This window comes from Pungitius pungitius, chromosome 19, assembly GCF_949316345.1.
Source record: "Pungitius pungitius chromosome 19, fPunPun2.1, whole genome shotgun sequence".
Taxonomy (NCBI): domain Eukaryota; kingdom Metazoa; phylum Chordata; class Actinopteri; order Perciformes; family Gasterosteidae; genus Pungitius; species Pungitius pungitius.
Window position 1 is genome coordinate 7,554,322 of NC_084918.1, and position 8,941 is coordinate 7,563,262.

Genomic DNA, 8,941 nt, shown 5'->3' on the forward strand with positions numbered 1-8,941 from the left:
CGCTCTCATCGACGATGACCACCTTGCACGCGCACAATTCCGATCACGCCAAAGTTTTGGGGACACTGATGCACTCGACACGAGCCCGATCAGGCTCCCGCTTGTGTTAATGGATGAAATCATCGAGGTCTCAGTGATTTCTCTCCCCGCAGGCGGATACAAATTGGCAGCTGGTTCCCAGAGCGCTGGTCGCCTAATTCACGGAGACGGTCCAGGCGGTGTTTGAATACAGCCAGTCAGCCTCACTTTAACTTGGCTTATAGTCGTCTCTGGAGAAAACACGGGTGAGTTCCTCCGTTTGTAGAGGAGAGGAGAAATGCTGCAGAGGGGGGGGGGAGGGGGGTGTGTGTCAGGTTTGGAATCTGGATCTGCATGATGATGAGGCGGTGGGCTTTGTTAACTACCGGGTCTGACAGGCCTCTCCAGGCATCTGAGGTGGAGATACACAACTGTTTACTCTGCCCGGTGACAGATGATTTATTCATGGCGCAGACTGGTGGTCGCATGGAGACGCCTCGGTCACAAAAGGACTCTGCCTGCCGCGCTTTTGGAAATTTGCAGCTTCTCAAACTGTTGGCACTCACGATTTTATGGGGGAGAGATTTTATTTCGGTCGGAGGGTGCAACTTGTCACGACGTGGCACGGCGTCCCAGCGGGGTTTGTATTTGCAAACGTTGTGATGTTCATCCGGCTCACTCCGTGGCCACGATGTTGACTTCTTGCACGCGGTGTTTGACAAGAAGTTGTCAGGTGACAAGATGTCAAATCTGCTGCGTTTTCAGCAAACATTAAAATAAAAAATGAAAAATTGAGATAATCAACAAATGCTAGCGTGGTATTTGCCTCTGTTTAACTGGCCTAAAAGCTGCTAAAAAAGGAACACTAGTGGTGACCATGGCAATTTGGGCCCCTGTGCTATGGAGCTACACAAATGAGGATTTGATCAAATATTATATCAAACCAAAAAACAAACGCAACAAACGCGCATTACGGTGCTCTGTGGAGATGTCGTCGCCAAGTGGTCCAAACACTGAGCTTTTATACACACGTATGAAGGCCATCCTCAGTGGCAGGTATGAAAAATTGCGAACTAAGGTTAAGATGGTAACAGAGTTCCTTTCTTGGCGCATTAGTGTGAAAGCATGTTTGACCGCCCTCTTTTCTTCGTACACAACTGCAAAAGGAATCTTTTGAATCACCCTGCTTTTTGCCCGTTAGTTCAATACAGACAATAATCACTCTTTTAGCATAAGACTATGTTATAACATATTTTACCATTACATGTTACTGCTGTCTGGGGACGTTTGGTTATGTGCAGTATATTTTAAAAGCTTTTCCTCTTTTTGTTTGCATTCATGTTTGCATTCTCATTTGATTCTGTTATTGTGACAAATATCGGTTATAGCATTACGTCCTGGAGACATCTGGCCTTCTTGAAAAAAAAAAAAAAAATCCACTCTGGACTGACAGCAGATTTGATTCATATTTCATATTTTTTATTCATCATATGGATTATGCATTGTGCCTGCGCGTCACACGACAAAAAAACGGGACTAGCCTTTGAGTTGATAACGTCGACACAAAAGTGGTCATTTGTGAGCAAATCTCTTCTCAGTGTGGTCCTCAGTTTAAAACCGTTCACTCTGGAGAATCCATCCATCAAATGTCCGCTGTCCCAAGCTGATGATCTGCTCCCGCCATCTGGCGCGCCGCACGGTGCGCCCATTTTTCACGTTCAAACGGGGGATGATGTTGACAGCTTGAATTAACCGGCAAACATATATATCGCTTTAAATAGTCGCGCCAGGAAAACATCGGTGGGTCTAGCTGGTAACGATGAAGCCAAGTTCACCTGCTGGCAACAGATGTCTTTCGGCCCAGAGTGAAAAGGTTCAGCTCCATTAATGCTTGGGATCTTGTGCCAGCGATGCCATACACCGCCGAGACCCTCTCTCCTACCTCCATCTATCATGCATTAGATGCCTCTGAACCACAATTAGGCCCTTTTAGAGAAGGCGCTGCCTTGATCATTAACAGGTCTCCACTGAAACGACGGCTCACAGTGGTATTCGTTGGGATCGCTCCTCACAGTTCCCCGTAGTGTGCGTGGAGTGCGTGTTTGTCGAAATTCCAGCCTGGTGGCTGCCGCTTTGTGCGTCTCCCGCTGCTGGGCTGCATGCCTTCCGGATCAAAAAAGGCGCCTTTCATCGAGGTCCTCTTTTCTCCGAAAAGCAACGTCGCTCCCTCACCCAGCAAAATACAGGATTTCGGGCAAACCGAGTGGCTCAAACTGTGAACACGGAGTCACATGTCTCAGTCTCCCTTTCAGAAGAAACAAGTACTCCGGGGTCCTTGAGAAGTGAGCATGGTTAATGACCAGCAAATGGGCGATCCAGATGGCCCCAGCTCCAGGGTGTCAGCGAGGAAGAAGCTGGCCGGTTTGATGTTTGATTGATGAGCTGTCATGAAGATTCGCGAGGCTCAGTCGTTGCCTCGCTTTTGTACACGCCTGATGGAGGATTTTCTGTCATGCTCATCTTTGTGATATTAATTGACAGGAGGAGGGAAACATAGATTACCTTTCTGAGCTACCTATGGACTGTGATTGAGAAAGACGGCCTTGTAAGTGTGAACGGCAAAGGCAAACACACTGGATGAGAACAAAAGAAGGTGTGTGTGTGTGTGTAATGGGCATAGCTTCCGGTACAGACTGCAGGCCAAGGGGAGTCGTAAGACGTTCATAATTATGTCATTAAAATAGTGACATCTGGAAGTTGGGGGCCATGCAGTAACACGGAGGACAACCTTCTTTCCTCCTTTGCCCCCCCTGTGACGATCCACTCTAATCCCCCAACAATCTGCCCATCCTTCACCCGGGAGCCGTGTGTGTTGTGCTGGAGGGGTGTGCGTGTGTGTGGGGGCGGGGGGGGTGGGGGGGGGTGTGAACAGGTGGCGTCCATCAGGAAATGGATGGGAAATGTTTTGAATGGGGAAACTTGCATCAGTTCCTCAAGGAGTACCTGGGTGTCTGCCCTTCACCAGAGGTCCAGGATGCACGGCGGAGACGGGCGAGATGAAACGGGAGCAGGTGGCGGTTTGTCACTTATAGAGGAATAGCGTCCCCCCCCCCCCCCCCCCCCCGTAGATCCGAGAAAGCGTGGCAGGCGAAGCAATGTGGACTCCCCTAGCTTGCTCAATGGGCTCCAACCCATGCTGGACAAAAGGCAATTGCGCAGAACACTACTGGTTTGAATTTATTCATCAGCTGGAAATGAAAAATAAACATCGCCGTTACCTACGGATAAAAAGATGCACGGCCTGAAGGCCATGAACAATGTGTAATTAATGGCAAACCTGCCTCCAATCTGATTTGGATCAAGGGCTAAACTGCGAGCATTTTGTACTTGATTGAATTGCAGTCATACTCGGGAACTCTTTGAACTGCTACTAACCCACAAGTGCTCCCTCAACTGAGATTTTGCAAGGCAATTAACCACCTCGGAGCGCGTGCTACTCAGCGGGGCCCCGCCCTCTCCTGCAGCAATATCCCGCTAATATTCTTCCCACATCCCTTCTCCTAGCAGCACCCAATGTGTTGGTTACAGAAGCTCGGGGGCCCTCCTGAACCTTTGGTGCCATAATGAGCTCAACCTCTGAGTCCACACCTCTCGCTCTGACTGCCGCGCAGCAAGCGCGGTGACGCACCTTTTTTTTTTTCCTGTAAATTGAAGCCTCGGTCCGTTGCAGCTCTCTACATATTCTCTCATCCGTTTTCTATTTCAAACCTTTTACAACACCGTTACAGGTAGAGTTGTAATGTCTCTTCCTTGATGGGATATTCTCTCAAGTGGAATGTGTATCCGTCAGTGAGATTAAGTCACAGCTTGACGACAACTGCATTAAGTCGGAATCACTGAGATGCATACTAAATTGTGCTCCTTTACATCACTGGTTTATATTCATCATATTACCAATCAAATATCCAAATTTACCGGTGGGGTGGGTTTTAAACATGCTTCTACTTATGCCTGTTGGTCAGTTAGAAGTGGTGCCACAGACATCCATGGTCCCAATATGGTGAATCGTGATAATTTCAAAATAATGGCATAAAAAATGAGGTTGTTAACTGTACCAATTACCACAGTGAGTTCCAATGATCCTCTGCACTAACTCGGACAATGCTTTGATCATCACCAGCAAAAATCCATCCAGTATTTTCCATTGTATAACAGCGATGGCCAAACACAGCAGTGGATATCTCCAGGTGCTACTGGAGTTGAGAGGAATAAACATGTTTATTTTATTTCTTTATTTGGTTGTGCCTGCCCTTTAGTGTTTATTCTCTGTGTACACACTTTTCTCCCCTCCGATGGAGAAGATCAGAGGAGCGGGCTCCATCTCCAACATTGATGTAAATCTGAACAAGCACACACAAGGAGCTGGCTTGAAAGTGGGCCTGCAGGGAAGTATTTTCAAATCAGATCCAAACTGAAGGAATGGTGAGGACTATTGGCTGGAGTCTACTTGAACATGTGCAGCACGAGAGCCTCTCTTCACCTCTGTTTCCGTCTCTCATCTTTGCCGTTTAATCGGCATTTCAACGCCAGATGCCGGCGTGGCGCGGAGAAACAAAGGCTGTCAGAGGTTTGATGTGATCAGTGTCAGTTTGTGGAGGAAGACCCACTTGTTATCTGAACCGTGACTCGGGTCATTTGGGTGACTTTTAACGGGATCTCCTCACTGGTTCTATCAGCTAATCTTACTGACGTTGTCTCTAGCCAGACGTTTTATTGAGTCCGTCCCGTCTGTCAGCATGTCCCTGCCTCTACGGGCTCTCCGTGGCTACGCAGACCCCGCTGGAAATCCAAATCCAATCCCATCAGGCCTTGCAAGCATGTATTTGCCCCATGTCTGCCCAGTAGAACTCAAAAAGGGAAGTCTTGTCCTGGATCTGTCCTTGTCTCCTCGTCTTCCAAAAACCAACACCCCCCCGGGAGAACGGCAAGTCCCTTAAATATGACTTCACCATATGAACGGGCTTAACGTGGCATGGTAAATTAAATATCCATTCATAATGCAGGGTCAGAATTTGGATGGCTGACTCCCAGTCCTGTAATGCAGTGCTCCTTTGTTTGTGGATAATGTAATGCAGTGTTGATAAGTAAATATGGCCATAGGCCAGGCAATAGTTGTGAAGATTGGAGCGGGTTCAAACGGAACTGAGAGAAATTCCGCCATTAAATATCCACAGCCGTCATTAGACAGATCCACGGGGATGTGCTCGAAAAAAAAAAGAAAAGTTCCTTCATTTATTCATCTCACAAACTGCTCTGGTACTCTAAAACGTTTTTTGATGTCACAGTGAAAAAAAACGCTCTAAGTGAGGTTTGACAGGAAACATAATTTGCTGACGTCAAGCTCAGTTTCTTTATCTACATTTATCTAAATAATTGTGCACATAGGGGACATTTTATGTTTTAGCATTAGTGACTCAGCACTTACAAACCTCTTTTTATTGAGATACACATTATTCTTTATTCATAAATCATTTCCTTAGCCCAACAAAAATAGTTTTTATTCCCATTTTCATCTTTTTTTTTTATTGTTGAAAGCTTTTCATCTTTCTTTGCTCTGGTCTTAAAGGTCAAAGCTGCCTGTTGAATCAAAATCAAAACCACTTACCTTTGGCCTGATTGAGCATGATGAGGAAAATGAATGCTTCACAAGAGGGTGCCTCAGTGTTTCCTGTTTGAGTTACAGCATTATGAGACAAAGCGAAGTGGCCTTTGTGCTGTGGGATGTCTTTTCTGAGAAGAAAAAGAAAAAAAAACACTAAAGTCAACACAGAAACTGAGAAAAGCTCATTCACAGCAGTTTGGCTTTTTGTGCTTCAACGACAAAAAAAAAAAAAAACAGTGATGTGTGGTAGTTTGACTAAGTAGCTTTAGCCCACGCCCCCTGCTGAAGAGCACTCTTCAACGTTGAGCAATAAAATCCATCTAAATCCCCTCAAGAAAAACAGCGGCTTAAGTAAGGTTAATGTCCACTAGCTCTGCTCCCTCCATGCTTGTGTAAGATTATATTTTATATTATTTTAGATTATATACTGTATACAAGCTGTTAGCTGTATATGAGTAGACGGGACAGCAGGGCGTGACCTATTTGCATGTTTTTTGTCTTAAACAATTTATTTTTGCATATCATGAATTTGTAGCAATGAGAAAATAAATAAATGTGTTATTGAAAAAAACAAACATTATAATAGTAAATTAATGAATATGCACCTTTATATTTCTGTAATTTATGAAGCACAAAAGGTACTGTAATAATTAGCATTATACTACATGACCCATAGATGTCCTTGTTCAGCAAGTCATTCTGCTCCGATTCTTTTCTAAAAATAAGTTTCTTCTGTTTCAGAGAATAAATTTAACTAAAAAATATCTAAATAATACATATTTGTGTGTTTAATAAAAGTATTTCTATAAAAATAATGACTTCCAGCTAGTTATTCTTTCTCATTTTCTTTCCACTTTCCAAAAGATTCTTCATAAACGTAGAGCGTTTTGCTTTGTGAGCCTTTGGTCACAATGAGTGTGATTTTGAAAGAAGTGGCCTTTCCTGCGTGCGTTGATGTTGGTTCTCCTTTAGGAGCTGCAGAGAGGAGCCTGTCAGAAGCTGCGGTTCAGACTCGTCTCCCGGGCCTGTGTGCAGGTGTCTGTGGTTCAGCACTGAGACGCGAGTAGATCCAAACAAAAGAAAGTGTTTAATCATAATCCCCAACGTCCGTGTTTTAGATGAATCAACCCAGACTGCCATAAAGAGATTTAACTCGCCGGTCTGATTAGCTGTCACGATTATTCATTATTTCTGCTGCGGCTCAGCCGAGTGCTACTAAAGTCTTCTTTAATAGAATTTTCTCAACTGTTTCAAACTTTGTGTAAGTATTATTTCCCGTGAATTCTGTTATACAATCTTAAACATCTCAAATGTAAAAGCCTCTGACATTTTTTTTTAAACCCCCAAATTCATTATGTAAAGAACAAAAACTTCCCTTTTTGGAAGGGATTTGTGGCATCGATGTAAAGGTGTCTTTATCTATTTCAGAATCTGACAAACTATTTATCTACCCTCAGACATGCACCTTTATATATAAAGCCTCTGTAAAGCCTAAAACGTGTATATGCACCCATGTTTAGAGGCGTAAATATGCAGTATTTGTGGGTCTTTTGGATCTATGAATCACAAAAGGTAAAAAAGACTGTCAGCTGCGATGCTGCAGTGCCTAGATCTTAACGAGTGCAGAGACAAGAGAAATGTGGAGCAGACGTGGGTGGTATTTAAAACTACATATAAATAAATAAAAGGTCGAAATTAATAAATAAATCCTACCTACATTGCTGAGCTGATATTTATCTCTTGCCAGACAAATCCAAAACAGAACATGAAGGACAAGCTGCTTAATTGTCTTGCCGTAGCCTTGAATTGGTTCTGCTTAACCCGGATATTTGTATTCCACACATGTTGATTTGTTTTTAAGGTCAAATTATCCCTGCGCTGCACTGATTGTGATTGTACCTGTGACTTATATGGGATCATGTTTTCATGTTCAGTGCGTCTCATTGAAGCAGAGAAGGATGGTTTTAAGCATGCATCACCCACAGACATTTAGGTTTCCTTTCTTTCATCACTTTAGAGAATGGATACTGAATGAATGGCAGACATAAAAGAGCACTTTTCAGCTTATTATTCAAATTGAGCTTTTAAAAAAAAAAAAAAAAAAGAAAAAATAAAAGCACATCAAAAAGTCTGTATTTCCAAGGCTGCTATATCCTGCCACTCTTACAAGAACAGGAAAGAGAATTTTCATTGTTCATTTTGCAGCATTTACAGGAGATTTGTCCCCTAAGAAGTGGCTGGTATAACCTGCTATTCACCTGTTCACTTCAGGCGAATGTGCAGCCCTGAAAGGCGGTAGTTAACAGGCGCCGACCAAAGAATAACACTCTCCTCGTGACAGAGCCGAGAGAACAGCTTCTCAACAATGAGGAACATTTGTGAGAAGGATCAGGATTTTAATCACATGCCGTGGATATTTTCGCCGTGATTCTTGCGTTCCCCCCCCCTCTCACCTGTGATTCTGTCTCCCCGTGTCTGTGCACGGGCGTGGTCCTCCGTCCTCCAGCCACTGGTCATCGTTTACCACGTGCCCAGACAGACCAGAGATAGGACCCTATGCATCAGCGTGTCCAACTAGGACCAGTTCTCCCATTCCGGAGGATGTAGCGACCAACCAGACAGTAAACAGTGAGAGAACCACAGAGGAAACGTATGGCCCGTTCAACCGGCAGTCATTGACTGAGAGCAGATTCATAATTTAGTATTCTCTTACCCCAAAACTATGACCAGTTTATCCTCCTTGGGGCACACAGAGATATTGAAGTTGAGCAGCCAAATGTCAAATATCGATCACACTGCCACCGTTCATTCCTGAGCGGTCAAACACGCCGGGGCTACAACCACCCTCCGTCTCCTCCGAGTCTCCCATAGGGAACCTTTCTTTTTTTTTCTTGTACACTTCCTCACAGCGGGCCCAGCCAGGCGGCCGTGCCCATGGAGCTGGAAGAGATTCAAAGTCTTGCTCAGGGACACTTCAGCCTTCAGCAGCACTGTGGGCTGAAGGCTGGACCTTAGTCACACAAAAAGGAAGAGCATACTCAAGCTCAAACCTGATCAGAGACATTTCAAGTGATTGTGTTTCTGATGACAATGAAATCAAAGGCCATTTTAACAAAAACAATCGTGTGTAGCTTGTGCAGTGAGTGTCATCATTGCTATTAGTATCTTTGCACGTGTACAAATTTCATATAAACCTGGGATCGCATAGTTACTGAACATTTTTGTGATCTGACGCTGTCTTTGCACCCTGCTTTTAACTCT